Genomic DNA, 13,318 nt, shown 5'->3' with positions numbered 1-13,318 from the left:
CGTTCAATCCTGAGATTGAGAAGACTTTGCGCGAGTTGAGACGATCATCTAGGATATTGCCGACAGAGGAAGAGCTGAGTACTCTGTCTAGTTACTACGAGAATGAGCTGTTCGAGGAGGACCCACCTTCATCTCCCATTTCCACTTCATCAGCTGAGACCGTCACATCTCCAGATTTTCTAGAAATGGCTGAAGAAGCGACTATAGCAAGTCACTCTGAGCCGACAGCTGCAAATCTATATAAGGGGCTCGAATTACCCGGAGCTGATAGAAAATTCGAACCGAAGCCTTCTTATATCAACTTGGTTGAGAGAAACCAATTCGGGGGAGCTGCAAATGAAGATGCAGCCAAGCATATGGAGATATTTATTGATTATTGCTGATCTATACCCCCGCCGACCGGTGTGACCCAAGACCAGGTGAAGGAGACAATGTTTATATTCTCACTCCGCGATGCCTCAAGAGAGTGGTACAGAGACCTGGACCGAGCTGCGAATGGAGAAACTCAGACGAATTCGCTGGCCTTAGCGTTTTATAAGAAATATTTCTCTGCCTCGAAGACGAATGATATTAGAGCTCAGATCACAAGCTTTAAACAGGGGCCTGATGAGAACTTTCATGAGGCATGGGTCCGTTTCAAGAAGCTGGTGTGAACCATTCCGCATCATGGGTTTGAAAAATGAAGCTTATGCAATCAGTTCTACAATGGGCTCTATGACGATCAGAGAGCTATCTTGGATGCGGCGACTAGTGGCAGATTCCAGAAGAATATGGGAGAGACTAAGGGGTGGAAAATCATTGATGACTTGGCCACCCATAAAGCTGAGTATAGAAATTCCAGGGGAAATCAAAGGAGAGCTGCTGAATCTCCTTCTGTAGCTGCATTAGAGGCTCTCACGGTGAGATTTGATAAGTACGAGTTGGGAGGAGCTTCAAAAAGAGGGATCTACTATGTGAATGCTGTTTCGACGGTCCTTTCGTCTGCAAAAGATGTGGAGCTGAGGGACATGTTTCAGACAACTATCCTAATCCCTTTGAGTCTTGTGCTGCCTTTCAACATTATAGGCAGACAAACACTTACTATGAACCAAATGTCCATCCGAATCTGAGGTGGAGCAGCCAAAATGTCTTGAATCCGACTCAACCTCCACAGCAGCAGCAGCAGCAGAATTATGTGCCCCCTCATAAGCAACAACATTTCCAAAAGCCTCCATATGTCCCTCAGCAGCAACAACAATCCCAAAATTCTGAGTTTGTCGAACTGAAGAACTTGTTGCTGAAGGAGTCCCAAGCTAGAGAGGCCGGGATGAAGATGTTGGAGAGCCAAATTGCCCAATTGGCTAGCAAGAATACAACTCGAGCTCCGGGACATTTACCGACTCAAACTGATCAAAAGGAGACCTTAAATGCAATTACCTTGAGGAGTGGGTCTACCCTTGATGGGCCCGATATGGTTGAGGATGTCGCTGAGAACGATAAGGCGGAACTGACTCAAAAGAAAGCTGGAACAAACAGTAACAAGAAAAAGACGATCAGCAGGTATGTCATTCGATCGACTGACATACTCAGTCGATCGACCAGTCCGCGCAAAGAGACAGCTTCTGGAACTGTAGAATTCAGTCGATCGGCTGAGCAACATGGTCGATCGACTGACCAAGCTGTTGAAGGTGATTGTTTTCGTCCTCTGATGCCCGATAACTTGAGGGACCACTTGTTTCGGGGTACTACTGCCCCAAACATATTGAGGCCAGACCCGAATGCTGATGGGTCCGTTCCGGTTTCGAAGTATGACCCTTTGTCGATTAATGGTTCACATTTGAGACGGTCTGAAGAAGGCTCAAGCTACAACAAGGAGAAGGTTGTGGACTTTCTACCTAAGTCCACCGATGCCGACATGAGAGATTTAGAAGAGAGGGCTAAGTTACTTCTTACAGCCCCTTATCCGGAGAGATTGGTGCCGACGAAGGAACAAGTATCATTTAATAAGTTTGAAAATATTATCCGTAGCTTAAATGTACAAGTTCATTTTCTTGAGTTAGTAAATCAAGTGCCTGCTTATATGAAACTATGCACACTGTCGCACTCACTGAGGAATCATGCTCTTATTTGACCCATACTGCACCCCATAAGCTAGAAGACCCGGGTAATTTTTCAGTTCCATGTAGTATTGGCACCTTTTCTATTGAGAAGGCCTTGTGTGACCTAGGAGCCAGTATTAGTGTAATGCCCTTGAGTCTTGCTAGGAAGCTCAAATTGACTAGGTTTGCAGTTACCAACATGACAAGATGGATGGTGACCGATCTGCCAAGGTCCGGCCCAATAGGAGTCTTAGAGGACATTCCCGTGCAAATAGGAAAGTTATTTTTCCCTGTTGACTTCGTTGTACTAGATATGCCCGAGGATGCTCACATTCCTATCATATTGGGTAGACCATTTCTGCACACTGATGGTGCAGTTATAGATGTTGGTTCGGGGACTTTGACCTTTAAGGTAGGAAAGCACTCTATTGTTTTTGCCCAGACAGCTAAGAAGAAAGACCCCATTTGGCCAATAACTTGTAATACGGTTTCTGAAAAGAAATCCTATTTTTGCTTCCTAATATGCCTATCTCTACGCCTATTCTTGTTGTAACCCCTCCGCCCCAGATTGGGAGCAAATTGGAGGAAGATTCGTCTATTTCTGATATTGCAGGAGCTGGTTTGGGGAAGAAAGAGCCGCATATTGCTCCAGCTGTGCAGGAGCCAATCGTCTCAAGAGGCGGCTTAGGATGTCTTAGCTATGGCACTGATGAGGAGCTTGAAGATGAGCCGGTCAACGTGAGGGAGTCCGACTTGGACTTTGATGAGCTAGAGGAGGTCATTGAGTGGGAAGATGTCCAACCTGTTGATCCGTTGAGTCCTGCAGATGTTGGTGTTAGAAATCTAGATCTATAATCTCAACATATTCATATATGTTTTAAGTTAATTTAGTCATAAAATTAAATGGTGATCTTATGCATGCAAACAATAATCAATTAAAGAAGAAATCTTCATCTTACATTGGTATTTCGGTTTATATGGGCACAAGAGAGTTCTCCTTCTCTCTTGTTCTTGTGCTTTCCTTAATGGATGAACTAGGATTCAAGTGTAGAATCCCTCCCAAAGTAAAATACCCAAGGCAAACTCTTAATCAAATTAATATTATGATTACTAGAATAATATTAATTTAGTGTAAAAATTGTCCCAAAAATATTTGATTTTGGTCTCTTAAAACCGGTTAAGAGAGAAGGAAGAGGAAGGTTTTTATCTTTCTAAAAGTTCTTATTTTATATGGATGATGAATGAACTAATACACTAAAATGTTATCTAGTGTATATATGATAAATCATAAGGCAAAAACTCTTAGCTTTGCCTTATGAAAAACCGGGTAAGAGGGGAAGAGAGGGGAGCCAATGCATGCATGAGTTTGTCTTCACAATGACCACTAGGTTGCATGGCTAGTTTATTAGGGAAATGATTATGTTTACCACTAACATAATCAACACAATATCATCCTAATACTCCCCTTAATTTCGGTACATATGGATAAAATGGACTCCATTTTATCTTTGTCAAAATGTCAATTTGTCATATGTCACATGTCATATGTCACATAAATTTGTTATGTATTTTTAACATATTAAAAATCAACGTATTAATAAAAATATGTCATATACAAAAATCGACTTAGCAATTCATAATTGCTTGTACCAAAATATTTTACCAATTTATAAATCACAATAACTTGTATTTATAATAATTCATTCAATTTCAATTGTTTCCTTAAACAATAATTTCATCTAAGTAATGAAACAATTCGATTACTTAGACCGTATCTTATTTAATCAGATTATAATGAGATACGTAAATTTTACTTCCAAAATCGTCCGTCAATATTTTAAGAAATTTAATTAACCCGTAACATTATACGATCAATTAAATGATCAATTAAGAGTGTTACCCTTTAGGTATGACCTAAGGGGATCAACTGGTCACCACCGTCTCACGACAGTAATGTCAAACTCTAGTCAGCCAATCATTACCGATATGTGTGGACCAGTTGATAGTAAAATATTACTTCCCAATTGTACTCTTTAAAATGAGACTTAAACATGTGATCATCATGATTAACAGTTGTGATCGCATTATTGTCGGAGGACACATATTCCAACAATCTCCCACTTGTCCTCGACAAGTGTGCGTCACCAATTCTCTTGTCCTATTACTATCTCCCACTCAATGCAAGGTGTCTTTCAGGTCGTGCTCGCAAGTGATCATATCGAGAGTGGTTTCCTCGATCTGGAGAACAAATGATTGACCGGATTTATCCACCATGGATACATTCCGAGCGTGGCCACGCATTTCTAGTTCATTACTCCTCGAGTGGCCCTGAGATATTGTTATAACCCTGACTAGGGGTGGACAATTCCTATCGCACTCATTCCCTTCGACTAGCCACAGCCGTCATAACCCAAAATGTGCCCATTTGACCCCATTTACGAAGGTCGCACTAACACAAATCAAAGTTAATCTGAAACTGTGCCATCTTAGGTGAATAGTCTTTAGTCAAAAGAATCGACTCATTAGAATAATATAGTAGCTCTCGCCACGACCAGGCTATATAAATTTGCCAGAACTCTATAAGCGGTCATAAGGCCCGACAAAATGTTCCTAACAGTCGGCCTATGTGATCGAGTAGTCATCTCACATGACTCTATGGCACTTGAACTTGCCATCAATCGCATCACACTCTAGTCACTTCGAGACGTCACCTCATGTAAGTAACTATGGGCAAATACAATGCTAATCCGTGTTCACTTTAACGGGGTTCAATTGTCTCTACAACCCGTTTGGATGTAACAAAGTATAAGGTGAGTTAATGATAACTCAAACGACAAATGTCGACATCACATTCCGGTAGTCAATACCATATTACAACCTTGTGATGCATATCTTAAGTGCGTAAACACTTGTTTGATTTTAATAAAAGTTTAACATACCATGTGTCCATGTGTTTAAACTTTTTATTATCACATTTTCCTTTACGTTCATGTTATCTTCTCATAGCATGAACATTGCCAAGTACAAATCTAGGTTCACAACCTCGGTTTCGGCTCATTTTCTTGAAAGAACTTCTTTGTCGATTATCACATAACAAAAAATTTGTGGTGAATGATATGACTTGCACTGATCAAGTACTCCACCCACACACAATGCACTAGGTATATGTTTTGTAGAGTCTTGCAACAATTTGTCAAGATGATTAGCCTAGCACTTCTCACAAGTCCTAGCATTTTAGGAAAGATTAGTTTTGAGTAACTTCTTATTCAACTAAGTATCTTTCCAAACTTCTTATTTCTCCTTTTAGCTTGAAAAGTTTAGGATTTTTATAAATCCTTACGCGTGTTTGGATTCCTTTAATATGTGCAACCTCTTGACATATAACAGAGTCTTTCGTCCAACACTAAAAACGCTCATCGGATTCTCCTCGAGAATTCATGACGTTTCTTCTATGGCTTACCAATGAATCATCATGTTCTTATGCATATGATTCATTTTGAACATGTGCATGATTATTCCAATGGCGGAAACATTAGTAACTAATAATCATGAGATCAACCATTCTTAGGTTCAAGGAACGACCATGACTACTAATGGCAATTCCGTTTTCATTTACATGAATAGCCTACGTTTCTCGTTGATTCGATGTGCATGTCTCAATACTTATCCAACATCTCATGATGTGATTGGATTCATCATAGTCCATTTTCATCCAGAATTGAAAACTCAAATACTCCTTTATGAAGGAAGGTATTAGCTCGTCATTCTTCAATGAGTGATGAGTTATAAACTTTTACAAGATGATTGCTCCCACTAAATCCCATGTCTTCACATGATAATTTCCAACTCCCACTCAATTCCACGTGTTTCGAAATTGACTACTCAATCGAAAAATTTCAAGAATTGGAATATATATTGCATTGCCAAGTTATTAAGATAAAACCATATATGTTCCCATCATATCCTTTCAAAATACTTATTTTGAAGTGGTCTCATCTTAACCTTATGGAAAGAGATTTTAATCTCTAACTTATTCATATCATAATGATGTGTAGCAATGTCATTATTCAAATATAAATAATATCTAAAACACGTCCTTCGAAATACCCTTTTGGAAGGAGGTTTAACCATTTCATTTTCATAATGAGGTTAAGTAATGACATTTGCGTGGTTAATACTTAACTTAGCTATTGAGGATATCGGTATATCAATTCTTGTAACCTCTAGTCATAAATCTCGTTTATTTTCTAGGATGTTACTTTGATTCATTTTAGGCTCTTAAGTAAATATCAAGATTGAAACTATTGGTCAAAATTTATCATAAACTAATCAAAACTCTTGTTAAGACTTTACATTAGTCATTTTTCTTCCAAACCTTTCTTTTGGTCTCCTCGTGTAGTTATCTTGAGAAAATATTCCTTTGATTACTTCACTTGGTCTCTTTTGTCATGTATATTTATTCGAGACCATAGATCTCATCTATTGGGTATACTATATAAATAGATATACCTTTATTCAAATCATTCTTCCTTGCGTAGATCTCGTATACACAAGTACAAAAATTTATCTTGGTGTTGTGTCCTCATTTTCTCCCACTCTATCTTTAGAATAAATACACTAGAGATTCAAAGATAGCTTATGGGACACAAATAATGATTTGAAGTATAAGGAGGACTATCTCATGGTTGACTAATTGTTTTAAATTTGATTATAATTGTCTATTTATCATTATAATTGTCTATTAGATCACTTTAAGCGAATAATCATATGTTTCTATGAGCAAGCATGTAAAGACGAACTTTAGAACAAGGATAAAACGATAAAACGAGTGACTTGGGTTGCAAAACAAGCCACCATTATCCAAAATACAACCAATTATCCAAAATACATTTCCATGTCGAACACGGAAATTAAAAGGTTCTAAAATCCGAAACATAATTAAAATAAGACAATAAAAAGCAAAGCTTCATGGAAGCTATTCCTAGCTTCACGATGGTTTCTCAAGCTTGCTTTTCTTTTCCTTTGTCCTTGCTTGGTGGAGGCCCTATTTATAATAAAAGGGAGATACATTATCACAACTTTGTATCACAATACCATAGTTGAATTAGAAACATAAAAGAAAGGATAGTCATTTACGTACTGGAGTAATCTTTCCAGCCTTAATATCACCAAGGTATTTGGAACAATTTCTTTTCCAATGTCCAACACCATTACAATAATGGCATTTATCAAGAGGACCCTTCTTGATTTTTGAAGTGCTAGCTTCATAAGTCTTAGCTTTGGTGAAAGTGGGAGCTTGTTTCTTACCCTTCCTCCCATTCTTCTTGAACTTCCCCTTGCTTTTGGTGCTAATGTTAAGCACATCCTTGGGTGGGTTCACATTTAACCCCATGTCCCTTTCGGCTTGCACAAGTAACTTGTGCAATTCTTCAAGAGACACATCCTTGTCTTGCATGTTAAAATTCACCCGGAATTGAACATACGCCTTGACTTTGGATAAGGAGTGTAGAATCCTATCTACAATGAGTTCTTTGGGGATTTCAACCTTTTGAATCTTCAAGGTCTCGACTAGCTCCATTAATTTGAGCACGTGAGGGCTAACCTTTTGGCCCTCTTTGAAGTCGAGATCAAATAATGCCGCGGCCGCCTCATATTGGACGATCCGCGGAGTTTGTGAAAACATTGTCACAAGCTTGGAGTAAATCTCATTAGCGGTGCCAATCTTAAAGGCACTCCTTTGGAGATCCGCCTCCATCGCAAAGATCAACACGTTTTTCATTGCGGCGGACTCCTTATGGTAAGCCTCATATGCTTCCCTAGTTGCGGCGGTCGACCTAGTGTTAGGTTCGGGTGGAGAGGCCTCGGTAAGGTAACGAAGCTTGTCGTCACCTTGGGCGGCTAGTTTGAGTTGGGCATCCCAATCGGAGAAATTTGACCCATTCTTTTCAAGTTTACATCGATCCATGAAGGATCGGAGTCATGAAGTATTAGTGAGAGGCGTGGCGTTGGTGTTTGGATTTGCCATTTGTTATGAGAAATAAGAGCGGTCTACAAAACAAAATAGAGAAGGAATAAAACATATGTCGTTTTAATAATAATACTCGTAAAAATAATTTAAACAAGTTTTATTAGCATTTTCTAGTGACCTCTACCCAACTAGATAAATGATTCCCATACCCAAATTCATATCAACTTAGGCACGGGGTAGCCAATGAAACCCTTCTCAATATAACTTGGTGGATTAACCTTTTAATCGATTCTACTTTTAGAACTCTTGGTCGATAAAATTACTCTAATGTTTATCTATAGCCCAAAACACATCCGACAAGGGCACGGGGTAGCCGATGAAACCCTTATCAAAAACTTTTGTTGAGTTCAATCCAAATTTCGAATAAATGTGTCCATGATCCAAACCCATATTAACTTGGGCACGGGGTAGCCAATGAAACCCTCATCAACATGAATTCGGTGGATAGACATTTATCACCCACTTCCCCTACGTAACAAGGTTTGTACCCCGAGGTAGCCGAGTGCACTCCCTCGCGAAATAGGTTTTCATGGTTTCTACTATTTGGTAAGGCTATGTCTCAATTGATTGTTTTAGCGAGAGGTCATGTCAATTTATTATCTATCACGTTTTAAGTGAACTAAAGCGGTGAACTACGATAATTCTAATTGACACGGTCGATAAACTCGATAAAAGACAATGCATGTTTTAGTTATGGCGATTTAGCGATGCATTAAATAAAATGCAAAGTATAAAATAAATCCTAGTATGGCCTTCCTAAAAAAGAAAATCTAATTAACTATTACATATTCGGAAATCAACTCCATTGATCCCTTGAACTTCGGTTATGGCACCCATCTCGAGGTAACACCGTCTTTATGTATCGCCTTCTTGAATGACACCGTCTTCAAGGAACTCCGGAATAAATAAAATTACATAACAAATTACATAATTTCCTATTATACATTTGTAAATTAAATAAAATAAATCTATTAAATTACAAAACGGTGATACGAGATCACAATAAATTACAACCGAATCGATATTCCCATACATTTCGGGTAATATCAATTAAAAACTAAGGCCATACTAAGTAAAATTACATAATTCAAAAATTACATAAAATAAAATTATGACAATCATAAAGAAAATGCAGCATTATAATATGTATGAACATGCCCAATTTTATGCTAAATCGCCTTTAAGTAGCCAATATCGTATATTACACGGTTTTTACGGATTTGCGTGATTCAACGTTTTATAATCACAAAAATTACATAAATTCATATTTATGCACAAGTTAATTATCCTAACCTCTTAGGACTCAAAATTAGTCTTCACTAACTATTTGACCATAGTTAACTCATATTTCTAAAATTGTTCATTAATGGACCTAAAATTATAATAATAAGCTATAATCTTCAAATAAATCACAAAAATTCCAAATAAATTTGAAATTTGAAATTTAAAACTTGTGAACATTCTGGAAAAAATACCATGACACTCATAATGTTCAAAAAAAACTTAGGTTAAAATTTCGTAAAATTATCGGAAAAACTATGTTGCTGTTTAACGGATTTATCAATAAAAATCATAAAAACATGAGAAAAATTATATTCATCAATTTTTCAATTTTATATCTGAAAAAGATAATAAAATGCAATATGTGACGTTTTTCCTTAGTCATTGAGTATGTTTTAGGAATTATTCACTAATTAAGTCACTATTTATGCTATTTTTTGTTTAAAAAATCATAAATCATGCAAAAAGACTTCAATATAGCCTATTATTTTACACACATCTTGTAAAATTGCATGTGAGAACATACTAAATTTCTATGACCAGATTCGAAATTTATCTCATATTAACCTATTTTTCATCTAAATCCGATTTTAAACATGAAAAATCCATTTTTCGAGCATAAGAACTCCAAAAATTATGAAAATATACAGGTCATCTCAAAATAATACATGTGATAACATATCCAAATATCACTGGAAAATTCGAAGTTTAGATAATTTAGTCCGAAAATGACATTTTAATCATAAAATCACATTTTTAATGTCATTATTGTACAATATGAACAATAAAAAATCCATAAAATAACCAAAATATCCTAAAAACATTTTAGGAACAGAAACTTTAACATGCATAAATTATTTTCGTGATATATCATAATAACACAAATTTACAAGTTTTATATGTTAGTCGTATAACTCGGAAAAACTATAACCGATTTGCATGCAAACAACCAAGGCTCATGATACCGCTTGTTAGAAATATAGATCTATAATCTCAACATATTCATATATGTTTTAAGTTAATTTAGTCATAAAATTAAATGGTGATCTTATGCATGCAAACAATAATCAATTAAAGAAAAAATCTTCATCTTACATTGGTATTTCGGTTTATATGGGCACAAGAGAGTTCTCCTTCTCTCTTGTTCTTGTGCTCTCCTTAATGGATGAACTAGGATCCAAGTGTAGAATCCCTCCCAAAGTAAAATACCCAAGGCAAACTCTTAATCAAATTAATATTATGATTACTAGAATAATATTAATTTAGTGTAAAAATTGACCCAAAAATATTTGATTTTGGTCTCTTAAAACCGGTTAAGAGAGAAGGAGGAGGAAGGTTTTTATCTTTATAAAAGTTCTTATTTTAGATGGATGATGAATGAACTAATACACTAAAATGTTATCTAGTGTATATGATAAATCATAAGGCAAAAACTCTTGGCTTTGCCTTATGAAAAACCGGGTAAGAGGGGAAGAGAGGGGAGTCAATGCATGCATGAGTTTGTCTTCACACTGACCACTAGGTTGCATGGCTAGTTTATTAGGGAAATGATTATGTTTACCACTAACATAATCAACACAATATCATCCTAATACTCCCCTTAATTTCGGTACATATGGATAAAATGGACTCCATTTTATCTTTGTCAAAATGTCAATTTGCCATATGTCACATGTCATATGTCACATAAATTTGTTATGTATTTTTAACATATTAAAAATCAACGTATTAATAAAAATACGTCATATACAAAAATCGACTTAGCAATTCATAATTGCTTGTACCAAAATATTTTACCAATTTATAAATCACAATAACTTGTATTTATAATAATTCATTCAATTTCAATTGTTTCCTTAAACAATAATTTCATCTAAGTAATGAAACAATTCGATTACTTAGACCGTATCTTATTTAATCAGATTATAATGAGACACGTAAATTTTACTTCCAAAATCGTCTCAATATTTTAAGAAATTTAATTAACCCGTAACATTATACGATCAATTAAATGATCAATTAAGAGTGTTACCCTTTAGGTATGACCTAAGGGGATCAACTGGTCACCACCGTCTCACGACATTAATGTTAAACTCTAGTCAACCAATCATTACCGATATGTGTGGACCAGTTGACAGTAAAATATTACTTCCCAATTGTATTCTTTAAAATGAGACTTAAACATGTGATCATCATGATCAACAGTTGTGATCGCATTATTGTCGGAGGACACATATTCCAACAGTCGGAGTTGAGAAGAGTGCATCTGAGAAGAGGAGCACTGTTGAGGCTACCTCTTGTAGCCAGAAGCCAACCAAGTGGGCCATTCCGTGGCCATTCTTGATCAACTATTAGTTGATCACATGCTTTTTCAAACTTTCATTTTATTGCTTTTTAAGACTTTTTATTGTTTTCGTGTGCGCGAGACTTTGCATTTTAATACGTTTGCTTAGGATTTTAAACACTTTAGTTGGCTACTTTGGGTTTTGCGCAATTTCGGGCGCGTTATTATGTGCTTTTACAGGTATATAGACCATATTAGCTCAAGTCAGTGAGCTAATTCGAAGAAATCAGAAGGTTGCAGCAGCTATTCCAGTCGATCGACTGGTCTGTATGGTCGATCGACTGGCTGCACAGTACCAGGAGCTTCTGTTCCTGACATTCTGGTCGATCGACTGGGTGAGGTGGTCGATCGACCGTTGCCCGCTGTTGTATTTGTTTTCGACCTTTCCCCTGCTGTGTTTGGTCGTTTTGCGGACTTACGGGAGTCTTCTCTCCTCTTTATTTTCCGCCATATTTTTGTTTTCTTCCGTTTTTTATTTTTGCACATAATTACCGCGTCCACTTTGCTTTCTTGGTTTTATGCGTGGTATTTGTTGTCTTTTCAGGTACTTATTGGTAGCACTGCTAGCTACTGAAACCTCCTAGCTCACGCTGGTTTGGGGAGGTTTCCTTTTGCTGCGCTTAAAGTCCTGTGAGTTTCCGAGTTCTTACTTCATGCCTTATGTAGTTAATTTACGCAAATTCCCGTTTTCCTGTTATTTCATTATATGATTTTGCACAATGGGGACATTGTGCGATTTGGTTTGGGGAAGGGTTTTGCGTTGCATTCATTCTGCTTTGCATTCACGTTTACATTTTTGTCTTGCATTGTTTCTTTAATTTTCCTTATATATACAAAAATCTAAAAATTTGAAAATTTTGAAAAATTTCAAAAATTGCACGTTTACTTTAGCATATAGGTCGAGTCGGAACGGTAGTATTTCAATGATGACATTGCATTTGCATCTGTTTATGCCTAAGCCTTGCTAATTGACATGTTATTAGTAGAATAAAATATGCATAGTCTACGAGTTTTCGTTAAATAATTTTTTGAACAATTAGACTTGACTTGAAATTTTGGCAAACTACAAAACTTTCTAAGGAATTAGAGCTTTATAACTGGTGACATCCATGACTAGTCTATCTAGGATTGTGAGTAGTTCTCCTTATGAGACATGTTACATAAATATGCATAAATGTGAATTTGATCTGCTTAATACCTGTATGCATTCGGTTTGTGGTTAGTTGACACATCTGGTAGAGGTTTTCCTTTATTCATTTTGCCCATAAGCTCCACACTGCCAAAAACAGCCTTTTTGTCCCGTTACTACATCCTACATTTAGCCTGCCCTTGTCAAGCTAGTAGTCTAGTTTTGGGATTGTTACTATGTTTTTAGTGGAATATGCTCATTTTGAGATAAAGTTGGGAAGATGAAGAAAGGAAGGGAAAATAAGAAAGAAAAAAATAGAATTGAAAAAAAAAAGAAAAAAAAGAGTTACGTGTTGTAGAGGACGGTCGATCGACTGACCATCCTGGTCGATCGACTGATGTCCGAGAGGAAAAAGAAAAAATCAATTCGCAAAATTCAAAGTCTTTATTATATGGAGA

The 13,318-nt window shown here is 36.6% G+C and overlaps 1 non-coding gene across 1 annotated transcript; it reads right to left on the bottom strand.

The window, feature by feature from the left end:
• Positions 1–566: 566 nt before the first annotated feature.
• Positions 567–673, bottom strand: LOC141597973 (small nucleolar RNA R71). The gene has a single exon (XR_012523179.1). It is a non-coding gene; the product is annotated as a small nucleolar RNA R71 (small nucleolar RNA).
• Between the last annotated feature and the right edge of the window lie 12,645 nt (positions 674–13,318).

Source organism: Silene latifolia, chromosome 8 (assembly GCF_048544455.1).
Source record: "Silene latifolia isolate original U9 population chromosome 8, ASM4854445v1, whole genome shotgun sequence".
NCBI lineage: Eukaryota > Viridiplantae > Streptophyta > Magnoliopsida > Caryophyllales > Caryophyllaceae > Silene > Silene latifolia.
This window is presented reverse-complemented; position numbering and strand designations above follow the sequence as displayed.